Consider the following 12,923-nt stretch of genomic DNA (forward strand, 5'->3'; position numbering starts at 1 on the left):
CCCGGTCAATTCAAGCGTCACTTCCTGGCGGCGGCCGGTTCGGCTCCGGGGCCCGGAGAGGTACACGGGAGAGAGTGACCGGCCCCAGCGCCCCGGACAGCGGCACTGACCCGGCCCCAGCGCCCCGGACAGCGGCACTGACCCGGCCCCAGCGCCCCGGACAGCGGCACTGACCCGGCCCCAGCGCCCCGGACAGCGGCACTGACCCCGGCCCCAGCGCCCCGGACAGCGGCACTGACCCGGATCCACCGCTCCGGACAGCGGCCGGTAAGAGGGGGGGCTGTGTGGGTGTGCTCACTGGGGAGGGGTGGTGGTGGTGAGGGGGATTGGGGGGGGGGGTGGTGGTGAGGGGGATTGGGGGGGGGGGGTGGTGGTGAGGGGGATTGGGGGGGGGGGTGGTGGTGAGGGGGATTGGGTGGGGGGGGTGGTGGTGAGGGGGATTGGGGGGGGGGCTGGTGGTGAGGGGGATTGGGGGGGGGGGTGGTGGTGAGGGGATTGGGGGGGGGGTGGTGGTGAGGGGATTGGGGGGGGGGTGGTGGTGAGGGGGATTGGGGGGGGGGTGGTGGTGAGGGATGGGGGGGGGTGGTGGTGAGGGGGATTGGGGGGGGGGGGTGGTGGTGAGGGGGATTGGGGGGGGGGGGTGGTGGTGAGGGGGATTGGGGGGGGGGGGTGGTGGTGAGGGGGATTGGGGGGGGGGGTGGTGGTGAGGGGGATTGGGGGGGGGCTGGTGGTGAGGGGGATTGGGGGGGGGGTGGTGGTGAGGGGTTGGGGGGGGGGTGGTGGTGAGGGGGATTGGGGGGGGGGGGTGGTGGTGAGGGGGATTGGGGGGGGGTGGTGGTGAGGGGATTGGGGGGGGGGTGGTGGAGGGGGATTGGGGGGGGGGTGGTGTGAGGGGGATTGGGGGGGGGGGGGTGGTGAGGGGGATTGGGGGGGGGGGGGGGGTGGTGAGGGGGATTGGGGGGGGGGGGGTGGTGGTGAGGGGGATTGGGGGGGGGGGGGGGGTGGTGGTGAGGGGGATTGGGGGGGGGGGGTGGTGGTGAGGGGGATTGGGGGGGGGGGTGGTGTGAGGGGGATTGGGGGGGGGGGTGGTGAGGGGGATTGGGGGGGGGGGTGGTGGTGAGGGGGATTGGGGGGGGGGGGTGGTGGTGAGGGGGATTGGGGGGGGGGTGGTGGTGAGGGGGATTGGGGGGGGGTGGTGGTGAGGGGATGGGTGGTGGTGAGGGGGATTGGGGGGGGGGGTGGTGGTGAGGGGGATTGGGGGGGGGAGGATGGGGGTGGTGGTGAGGGGATTGGGGGGGGGGGTGGTGGTGGAGGGGGATTGGGGGGGGTGGTGGTGAGGGGGATTGGGGGGGGGGGGTGGTGAGGATTGGGGTGGTGGAGGGGGATTGGGGGGGGTGGTGGTGGTGAGGGGGATTGGGGGGGGGGGTGGTGGTGAGGGGATTGGGGGGGGGGGGGTGGTGAGGGGGATTGGGGGGGGGTGGTGGTGAGGGGGATTGGGGGGGGGCGGTGGTGGTGAGGGGGATTGGGGGGGGGTGGTGGTGAGGGGGATTGGGGGGGGGGTTGGTGGTGAGGGGGATTGGGGGGGGGTGGTGGTGAGGGGGATTGGGGGGTTGGTGGTGAGGGGGATTGGGGGGGGGGTGGTGGTGAGGGGATTGGGGGGGGTGGTGGTGAGGGGATTGGGGGGGTGGTGGTGAGGGGATTGGGGGGGGTGGTGGTGAGGGGGATTGGGGGGGGTGGTGGTGAGGGGGATTGGGGGGGGTGGTGAGGGTGATTGGGGGGGGGTGGTGGTGAGGGTGATTGGGGGGTGTGAGGTGTGATTGGGGGGGGTGGTGGTGAGGGGGATTGGGGGTGGTGGTGAGGGGGATTGGGGGGGGTGGTGGTGAGGGGATTGTGGGGGTGGCGAGGGGGATTGGGGTGGTGGCGAGGGGGATTGGGGGGGTGGTGGTGAGGGGGATTGGGGGGGTGGCGGTGAGGGGGATTGGGGGGGGGTGGCGAGGGGGATTGGGGGGGGTGGCGAGGGGGATTGGGGGGGTGGCGAGGGGGATTGGGGGGGTGGCGAGGGGGATTGGGGGGGGTGGCGAGGGGTTTGGGGGGGGTGGCGAGGGGGATTGGGGGGGTGGCGAGGGGGATTGGGGGGGTGGCGAGGGGGTTGGGGGCGTTGGCGAGGGGAATTGGGGGCGTTGGCGAGGGGAATTGGGGGCGTCGGCGAGGGGGATTGGGGGCGTCGGCGAGGGGGATTGGGGGGGTTGGCGAGGGGGATTGGGGGGGGGCGGCGACGAGGGGGATTGGGGGGGGCGGCGACGAGGGGGATTGGGGGCGGCGGCGACGAGGGGGATTGGGGGGGCGGCGGCGACGAGGGGGATTGGGGGGGGCGGCGGCGAGGGGATTGGGGGGGGCGGCGGCGAGGGGGATTGGGGGGGCGGCGGCGAGGGGGATTGGGGGGCGGCGGCGAGGGGGATTGGGGGGGGCGGCGAGGGGGATTGGGGGGGGCGGCGAGGGGGATTGGGGGGGCGGCGAGGGGATTGGGGGGGTGGCGAGAGGAATTGGGGGGGTGGCGAGGGGGATCGGAGGGTGGCGAGGGGTATGGGGGGGTGGCGAGGGGGATGGGGGGGTGGCGAGGGGGATGGGGGGGTGGGGGGGGGGTGTTGATTATTGAGGAAGCCGGGTCTGAGACATGCTGGTGTCCGTTAACTGAAGCTATTGGTCTGTTTGAGCAGGGAGTGCACTTGCCGAGTGTCCCTGAAAGCTTGCAATGGTGGCTGTGATGTTTGTGCTGGAGGTGTCACTGGCAAGGTTGGCATGGTCTGTTCTGGTGGCGAACTCGGTTGATGATACGGAGCTATCTGCAGAATCAGATTAGTGAAATATTGTAGATCAAAATGTGCCTGATAGACATGGGAGACTGAGAAGGTTAAAGCACATGGAAACGTGGCGGGAATGAGTCCAAATAGTAATAGTCGCAAAAAATGTTGGTAGAAGGATGTTTGAGTGACTGGAGCCCAGTGTCCAGTGGCGCACCATAAGGTTCAGTGCTGGGACCCTTACTGTTTGTTATATACATAAATGATACAGATTAAATGTGGGGGGAAAGGTAACAAGTTTGCAGATGGCACCAAGATTGGTCGGGTGGTTAATAGTGAAGAAGGTGGTCGTAGGTTACAAGACGATATAGATGGGCTGGTCAGATGGGCAGAGCTGTGGCAGATGGTATTAAACCCTGATAAGTGTGAGGTGATGCACTTTGGAAGAAGAAACAAGGCAGAGGGGTATTAATGAATGTTAGGACACCGGGAAGCTCAGAGGGACCTTGGGGTAATTATTCACAGATCCCTGAAGGTGGCAGAGCAGATGAGTAGGATAGCTAAGGAAGGTAAATGGGACACTTGCTTTTATCAGTCGTGGCATAGAGTATAAGAACAAGGAGGAATACTGTGTGCAGTTCTGGTCACCTCACTATAGGAAGGATGTGATTGCACTCGAGGGGGTACAGAGGAGATTCACCAGGATGTTGCCTGGGATGGAGCGTTTGAGCTATAAGGAGAGACTGGATAGGCTTGGATTGTTTTCTTCAGAGCAGAGGAGGCTGAGTGGGGACATGATTGAGGTGTGTAAGATTGAGGGGAATGGACAGGGTGAGTAGGGAGCAGCTGTTCCCCTTGTGGGGTCAATTATGAGGGGGCAGAGCTTTAGGGTGGGGGTGGAGATTCAGAGGATTTGAGAAAAAATGTTTTCACTCAGGGTGGTGGGAATCTGGAATGCGCTGCCTGGGAAGACAGTGGAGACTTTTAAAAAGTTTTGAATGAACAGTTGAAATATCATAACATTCAAGGATATGGGACAAGTGCTGGAAAATGGGAATAGCGGCTTCAGTGGTAGTTATTGTGGGTGTGGACTCGATGGGCTGAAGGGCCTTTTCTGCGCTTTACGATTCTGACTAGACCAAAACAATGGTAGTTAGAAGACATGAGGAAGCAGAGTGAGGAGGGTGTCACACTTGAACAGGTTTACCTATTTAGGATGTATGATAACGGGAAGATGGCAGATGTAGAAAGGTAGAGATAGCTGATAGTTTTGTAAAGTTAAAGGCTGTGTTAACAACAAGAAAACGCAAACTTCTAACAAGCAGGCCTTTCCAGAAGGTCTTTGACAAGGTGCCACATAGGAGACTGTTAAATAAGTTAAGTGCCCGTGGTGTTAAGGGTATGATCCTGGCATGGATAGAGGATTGGCTGATTGGCAGAAGGCAGAGAGTGGGGATAAAGGGGTCTTTTTCAGGTTGGCAGCCAGTGACTAGTTGTGTGCTTCAGGGGTCAGTGCTGGGACCACAACTTTTCACAATGTACATTAACGATTTGAAGGAAGGAACTGAAGGCACTGTTGCTAAGTTTGCAGATGATACAAAGATATGTAGAGGGACAGGTAGTATTGAGGAAGCAGGGGGGCTGCAGAAGGACTTGGACAGGTTAGGAGAGTGGGCAAAGAAGTGGTAGATGGAATACAATGTGGAAAAGTGTGAGGTTATGCACTTTGGAAGGAGGAATGGAGGTATAGACTATTTTCTAAATGGGGAAATGCTTAGGAAATCAGAAACACAAAGAGACTTGGGAGTCCTTGTTCAAGATTCTCTTAAGGTTAATGTGTAGGTTCAGTCGGCAGTTAGAAGGCAAATGCAATGTTAGCGTTCATGTTGAGAGGGCTAGAATACAAGAGCAGGGATGTACTTCTGAGGCTGTATAAGGCTCTGGTCAGACCCCATTTGGAGTATTGTGAGCAGTTTTGGGCCCCATACCTAAGGAAGGATGTGCTGGCCTTGGAAAGGGTCCAGAGGAGATTTACAAGAATGATCCCTGGAATGAAGAGCTTATCGTATGAGGAACGGTTGAGGACTCTGGGTCTGTACTCGTTGGAGTTTAGAAGGATGAGGGGGGATCTTATTGAAACTTACAGGATACTGCGAGGCATGGTTAGAGTGGACGTGGAGAGGATGTTTCTACTAGTAGGAAAAACTAGAACCAGAGGGCACAACCTCAGACTAAAGGGACAATCCTTTAAAACAGAGATGAGGAGGAATTTCTTCAGCCAGAGACTGGTGAATCTGTGGAACTCTTTGCTGCAGAAGGCTGTGGAGGCCAGGTCATTGAGTGTCTTTAAGACAGATAGATAGGTTCTTGATTAATAAGGGGATTGGGGGTTATGGGGAAAAGGCAGGAGAATGAGGATGAGAAAAATATCAGCCATGATTGAATGGCAGAGCAGAGTCGATGGGCCAAATGGCCTCATTCTGCTCCTATGTCTTATGGTCTTAGGAAAAAATCTCCTAAGCTGCTACATTCTGTCCACTTTCCTGTCACTCAGAAACCTGGATAATAAATCCAGATCTGCGGTAGAAAATAGAGACAGAGTGAGGCATTATGCTAAAAATTTCTTATACAGACTAGAAGACAAATGAAAAGGTGTTTAAAGTTGCAAGAGCAAAGTAAACTGTAAAAAGTGACATCCAGAAAAGAGAGTGTCACATTTCAGCCATTCAGAGCTCTAAAGCTACCGAGAATTCTCCTAGAGGGCAAGGTGGAGGACAACAGAAAGAGGGGGTGAGAGAGAGGTTGCTGATGAGCTGCAGTGGATGCGTGAGGCTGGTGTGAGAGTGGGACAGATCATTTATGGAGTTGGGGTGGAAACTAAAGGCCAGGACTGACAGAGTGGTTATCTCTGGACTCTTGCCTGTACCACGGGATAGTTTAGAGAGGAATAGGGAGAGGGAAGGTTTGAATTCATGGCTGAGGGGATGGTGCAGGAGGGAGGGGTTCAGGTACTTAAGCAATTGGGGCTCGTACTGGGGAAGGTGTGACCTCTATGAGAAGGATGGTCTACACCTTAATCAGAAGGGGACCAATATCCTGGGGGGTAAATTTGCTAAGGCCATGCAGGGAGGTTTAAACTGATTCGGGGGGGGGGAGGGATCCTGAGTAGTGGGGCTGAAAGTGAGGGATGCATGGATGGGGACTGCAATGCACGGCATTGCAGAGGTGGGGTGGAGCAGGGTTTGAAATGTGTATACTTCAATGCCAGGAGTATTCGCAATAAAGTGGGTGAACTTGCAGCGTGGATCAGTACCTGGGGCTTCGATGTTGTGGCTATTTCAGAGACATGGATAGAGCAGGGGCAGGAATGGATGCTGCAGGTCCCGGGGTTCAAATGTTTTAGTCGAAGTAGGGAAGGAGGTAGAAGAGGGGGAGGGGTAGCATTATTGGTCAGAGATTGTATCACAGTGTCAGAGAGGAGGTTTGATGAGGACTTATCTGTTGAGGTAGTATGGGCGGAGATTAGAAATAGGAGAGGAGAGGTCACCCTGTTGGGAGTCTTTTATAGACCTCCTAAAAGTTCTAGAGAGGTTGAGGAAAGGATTGCGGAGTCAATCCTGCTTAGGAGTGATAGTAATAGGGCAATTGTTATGGGGGATTTTAACTTGACTAATATTGACTGGAATTGTTATAGCTCTAGCTCGTTAGAGGGGTCAGTTTTTGTTCAAAGCGTGCAGGAAGGTTTTTTGACTCAGTATGTAGACAGGCCAACTAGAGGTGAGGCTATATTGGATCTGGTGCTGGGAAATGAGCCAGACCAGGTGCTAGACTTGGAAGTTGGTGTGCATTTTGGTGATAGTGACCACAATTCGGTTACGTTCACCTTAGTGATGGAAAGGGATAGGCATGAACCTCGGGCCAGTGGTTTTAGCTGGGGGAAGGGTAATTATGAGGCTATTAGGAGAGAATTAGGAAACATAGGTTGGACTAGGAGATTACAGGGACTGGGAACGTCCGACATGTGGAGTTTTTTCAAGGAGCAGCTACTGCGAGTCTGTGATAGGTATGTCCCTGTCAGGCAAGGAGGAATTGGTAGGGCTAGGGAACCGTGGTGCACCAAAAAAGTTTCTTTGTTGGTTAAAAAGAAAAAGGAGGCTTATGTTCGGATGAGACGTGAGCACTCGGGTAGTGCACTAGAAAGCTTTAGATTGGCTAAGAGGGAGTTGAAGAGCGAGCTTAGAAGGGCTAAAAGGGGACATGAGAAGACTTTGGCGGATAGGGTTAAAGAGAATCCTAAGGCGTTCTATAGGTATGTCAAGAACAGAAGGTTGGTTAGGGCAAGTTTAGGGCCAGTTATAGATGGCAGAGGGAAGTTATGTGTGGAACCGGAGGAGATTGGTGAAGCATTGAACCAATATTTCTCTTCGGTGTTCACGCAAGGGGACATGAATATAGCTGAGGAGGACACTGGGTTGCAAGGGAGTAGAATAGACAGTATTACAGTTGATAAGGAGGATGTGCAGGATATTCTGGAGGGTCTGAAAATAGATAAATCCCCTGGTCCGGATGGGATTTATCCAAGGATTCTCTGGGAGGCAAGAGAAGTGATTGCAGAGCCTCTGGCTCTGATCTTCAGGTCGTCGTTGGCCTCTGGTATAGTACCAGAAGATTGGAGGTTAGCGAATGTTGTCCCATTGTTTAAGAAGGGGAACAGAGACTTCCCCGGGAATTATAGACCGGTGAGTCTCACTTCTGTTGTCGGCAAGATGTTGGAAAAAATTATAAGGGATAGGATTTATAGTTATTTGGAGAGTAATGAATTGATAGGTGATAGTCAGCATGGTTTTGTGGCAGGTAGGTCGTGCCTTACTAACCTTATTGAGTTTTTTGAGAAAGTGACCAAGGAGGTGGATGGGGGCAAGGCAGTGGACGTGGTATATATGGATTTTAGTAAGGCGTTTGATAAGGTTCACCATGGTAGGCTTCTGCAGAAAATGCAGATGTATGGGATTGGGGGTGATCTAGGAAATTGGATCAGGAATTGGCTAGCGGATAGGAAACAGAGGGTGGTGGTTGATAGTAAATATTCATCATGGAGTGCGGTTACAAGTGGTGTACCTCAGGGATCTGTTTTGGGGCCACTGCTGTTTGTAATATTTATTAATGATCTGGATGAGGGTATAGTTGGGTGGATTAGCAAATTTGCTGATGACACCAAAGTCGGTGGTGTGGTAGACAGTGAGGAAGGGTGTCGTAGTTTGCAGGAAGACTTAGACAGGTTGCAAAGTTGGGCCGAGAGGTGGCGGATGGAGTTTAATGCGGAGAAGTGTGAGGTAATTCACTTTGGTAGGAATAACAGATGTGTTGAGTATAGGGCTAACGGGAGGACTTTGAATAGTGTGGAGGAGCAGAGGGATCTAGGTGTATGTGTGCATAGATCCCTGAAAGTTGGGAATCAAGTAGATAAGGTTGTTAAGAAGGCATATGGTGTCTTGGCGTTTATTGGTAGGGGGATTGAATTTAGGAGTCGTAGCGTTATGTTGCAACTGTACACAACTCTGGTGCGGCCGCACTTGGAGTACTGTGTGCAGTTCTGGTCCCCACATTACAGGAAGGATGTGGAGGCTTTGGAGAGGGTGCAGAGGAGGTTTACCAGGATGTTGCCTGGTATGGAGGGGAGATCCTATGAGGAGAGGCTGAGGGATTTGGGATTGTTTTCGCTGGAAAGGCGGCGGCTAAGAGGGGATCTTATTGAAACATATAAGATGATTAGAGGTTTAGATAGGGTGGATAGTGATAGCCTTTTTCCTCTGATGGAGAAATCCAGCACGAGGGGGCATGGCTTTAAATTGAGGGGGGGAAGTTATAGAACCGATGTCAGGGGTAGGTTCTTTACCCAGAGGGTGGTGAGGGATTGGAATGCCCTGCCAGCATCAGTAGTAAATGCGCCTAGTTTGGGGGCGTTTAAGAGATCCGTAGATAGGTTCATGGACGAAAAGAAATTGGTTTAGGTTGGAGGGTCACAGTTTTTTTTTTTAACTGGTCGGTGCAACATCGTGGGCCGAAGGGCCTGTTCTGCGCTGTAATGTTCTATGTTCTATGTTCTATGTTCATGACAGCAGATGTCCTGATAAAGTCGCTGTAAGGCAGCAGCAGTGGGGATGGATGTATGATGGTACTGCAGGTGTGATGAAGGGCGATTGCCTAGCTCACTCAGTTTATTTCTGTAGGCTCCTTGCTTTGTGGGTTTCATTAATGAAGATGCTGAACAAATCCTGTAATTGGAGACTAATTGTACTCCTGACCTTGCTAAGATCAACGTGGCTCACTTTCACCTGAATAAGTTGTTGAAAATTGTGCACACCTCCAATAGCAATTAGACACACAGCAAACTGCCTCTTGGATCATGCTGTGTAACAGAAAGCTCCCTCTGTGACATACAAACATCTTACAGCCTGTGTTGCATGCAGCCTTGTCCCTACCTATCTATGTAACCTCCAGCCCTACCCTGCAGTCCCCTGATCCATGCCTCATCCCTCCCTCTTTCACCCCACCATTAGCCTCTTGGGACCCACATGTTGTTATTCCCTCTTGTAACAGTCGTCTGTAGGATTGTGTGAGAGCAACAGGAATGCAGTGTGCCGGTATCAGTCTATCTCGATGTTTATTCAGGGTAAGGGTCATTCGTTGTGTTACTGAGTATACCAGGGCCAAGTAACTGGAAGTACTGTATTACAGTTATGAAGCTAATGAAATTTCAATTGTTAAGTGAATTAATATTAAGAATAATCTCACACAAGTTTGAGAGGCATTAATTTTAATTAATAATTAAACAAGATGGTCACTAGGTTGCTTAAGAAGAAATAGAGATTTTTTTCCTTCGATTATGGATGGACAACTGAGATCTGTTTCTTGTAGTTCCTGTGCTATGTGGGAACTTGAAGATACTTCATATGTCCTGGTTGGGGAGGGGGAGCAGAACTTACTCAGTTAATGGTAGGGTGTTGGAGAGAGTTATAGAACAAAGAGATCTAGGGGTACAGGTTCATAGCTCCTTGAAAGTGGAGTCACAGGTGGACAGATGGTGAAGAAGGCATTCAGCATGCTTAGTTTCATTGGTCAGAACATTGAATACAAGAGTTGGGACGTCTTGTTGAAGTTGTACATGACATTGGTAAGGCCACACTTGGAATACTGTGTACAGTTCTGGTCACCCGATTATATAAAGGATATTAAACTAGAAAGAGTGCAGCAGAGATTTATTAGGATGCTACTGGGACTTGATGGATTGAGTTAGAACCATCATAGAAACCCTACAGCACAGAAAGAGGCCATTCGGCCCATCGAGTCTGCACCGACCACAATCCCACCCAGGCCCTACCCTCATATCCCTACACATTTACCCACTAATCCCTCTAACCTACGCAGCTCAGGACACTAAGGGCAATTTTTTTTAGCATGGCCAATCAACCTAACCCGCACATCTTTGGACAGTTATAAGGAGAGGCTGGATAGGGACTTTTTTCTCTGGAGCATAGGAGGCTGAGGGGTGACCTTATAGAGGTCTATAAAATAATGAGAGGCACAGATCAGCTAGATAGTCGATATCTTTTCCCAAAGGTAGGGGAGTCTAAAACTAGAGGGCATAGGTTTAAGGGGAGAGGTGAAAGATACAAAAGTGTCCAGAGGGGCAATTTTTTCAGAGGATGGTGAGTGTCTGGAACAAGCTGCCAGAGGCAGTAGTGGAGGCGGATACAATTTTGTCTTTTAAAAAGTATTTAGACAGTTACATGGGTACGATGGGTATAGAGGGATATGGGCCAAATGCGGGCAATTGGGACTAGCTTCGGGGTTTAAAAAAGAAGAGTGGCATGGACAAGTTGGGCCGAAGGGCCTGTTTCCATACTGTAAACTTCTATCATTCTGTGACTCTATATCTCAAGCATCTTGAAGACCTGGGCATGATAAGACTGGTGTGGTTTGCAGAGTGGGCCACCCCTATCAATCCTGTCATCAAACCAGACAAGATAGTCTGCATTTATGGGATTAAAAACTGACCGTCAATTGAGCTGCCAAGTTAGACTGGAGTCTGAGTCCAGATCGAGGATCTATACGCAAATCTAACTGGTGGTTTGAAGTTTACTAAGCTTGACATGAGTCTCTCAGCTTGAATTAGATGAGTCATGCCGTATGTGACTAACACCGCACACACAGGCTTGTACAAATACACGGGGCGGCACAGTGGTTAGCACTACTGCCTCACAGCATCATGGCCCCAGGTTTAATTCCCGGCTTGGGTGATTGTGCTGAGTCTGCACGTTCTCCCCATGTCTGCGTGGGTTTCCTCCAGGTGCTCCAGTTTCCTCCCATAGTCCAAAGATGTGCGGGTTCGGAGGATTGGTCATGCTAAATTGCCGCTTAGTGTTAGGGGGACTAGCTAGGGTAAAAACATGGGGTTACGGGGATAGGGCCTGGGTGGGATTGTGGTCGGTGCAGATTCCATGGGTTGAATGCCCCCTCCTGCACTGTAGGAATTCTATGATTCTACACCTGGTTACCATTTGGAGCATTGTTGGTGTGTGTTATTTTTCAGCACACACTGAAAATCCTGTTCCCCAGGGTTGCGGTTTATTTGGGCAGTGTGTTGATTATTGGTTGCATGGAAGAGAAGCGCTTGGCTAATTTGGAAGAGTTGTTGAAATGGTTGATGAATGCAGGAGTGTGCGTGAGAAGAGAGAAGTGTACTTTTCAGGCCAGTGAGGTGATCTATTTGGGTTACAATGTCGACACAAAATGGCTGCAGTCCTTGGATGAAAACAAATAAGGGCCATAACGGAAGCACCATGTTCCCGGGATATTACAGAGCTGAAATCCTTCCTGGATATGGTGGGGGATTCATTCCAAACTTGGCCACCTGATTGGCACCCCTGCACACCTTACTGAGAAAACACCAAAGGTGGTTTTGGAAGCTGCCTCAAAGTGAGGCTTTCACTCGGGTAAAACAATAATCTCTGTCAACAAATCTGCTGGTAAATCCCCATCCTCAGAAGGATCTTGTACTTACCGGCATCCAGTCTCCAAATGGAATTGGGGCCGTATTTTTTCACAGGTTGAAAGGTGGAGGTGAGAAACCAATAGTGTAATTATCAAGGACACTGTGAAGCAGAAAAGCAATCCTCCCAGATCGAATCAGATGTGTTAGCTGTGGTTGTTGGCACCAGAAAATTCCACCAGTACGTCTATGGAAAGCATTTCGCAACACGGATGGACCATAAACCGTTATGCTAAGGCAATCCCTCCCATAATCTCTGCTCGGATACACGCTTGGGGTAAATGCTCTTGGCATTTGAATAAATGTACCATAGAGCATCACCCAGACCCTGGATATCTAACACTGATGCTGGTACAATCCCAGCTGGGACAGGAGGATCCCAGGATGGAATCCGAGCTCAAAAGATCATCAGTTATTTTTGATTTTATCAAAAGTGGAAGAAATTGAGTCAGTGGGCTGCAAATCAGCGTTTAACAACACAAGAAAATATTTATTCAACGTTTAAAAATGGATTACAGGACTGCTTTACTCCATTCGCCTAACCCTTACTCACAGGTTTAAGGTTACTACAGATGAAGCGACAATTGTCTCATTAGCACCTGACATCAATATTTGCAGATTTCCTCTCTGAATTCCCCTGAGGTGATTGTTGTACGGGACGGTTTAAACTCCACTCCCAGAAATGGGCTTTAAAATCTCCCCTAGCAAAACTCCCAATTAGCGATCCACATTCCAAACTCTGGTTCACGTTTTCCAATGACCTGGTTGGCCAGAGTTTCCACTCCACCTTTAGCAGTGAGTATGTGCCAGGATTTTCTTGCCTTAATGTTACAATTTGTTCACAAAACAATGGCTAGAGTTACTTTCAGAAAGCTTTTTTCTAGCAGTTCTCACCAATTGATCTCTCCCAACGTTTCTCAAGTCTGTTCTCTAGTAGCTTGATCAGATGTTCTGAAATCCTGTTACAGTTCACTGGATCTTTGGACCTTCCATTAGCTGTTTGAACCATTACTCCATTGTAAGGCTCCAGCTTCATGAGACTTGAGAAATCCATCTTGTCTTTCTTCCAG

The 12,923-nt window shown here is 51.6% G+C and overlaps 1 protein-coding gene across 4 annotated transcripts in view; it reads left to right on the forward strand.

Annotated features, from left to right (window-relative positions):
- Positions 1-26: 26 nt before the first annotated feature.
- LOC144499961 (arfaptin-2-like) overlaps positions 27-12,923 on the forward strand; it is a 107,314-nt gene continuing 94,417 nt past the window's right edge. For 2 of the 4 annotated variants that reach the window (XM_078222692.1, XM_078222696.1), the window contains exon 1: positions 27-267. The gene's annotated coding sequence lies outside the window, so the exon portion shown is untranslated. The remainder of the gene's footprint in view (positions 268-12,923) is intronic. The other 2 variants (XM_078222694.1, XM_078222693.1) reach the window with 2 other exon arrangements.

The sequence above is a fragment of the Mustelus asterias genome, chromosome 10 (assembly GCF_964213995.1).
Source record: "Mustelus asterias chromosome 10, sMusAst1.hap1.1, whole genome shotgun sequence".
Taxonomy (NCBI): domain Eukaryota; kingdom Metazoa; phylum Chordata; class Chondrichthyes; order Carcharhiniformes; family Triakidae; genus Mustelus; species Mustelus asterias.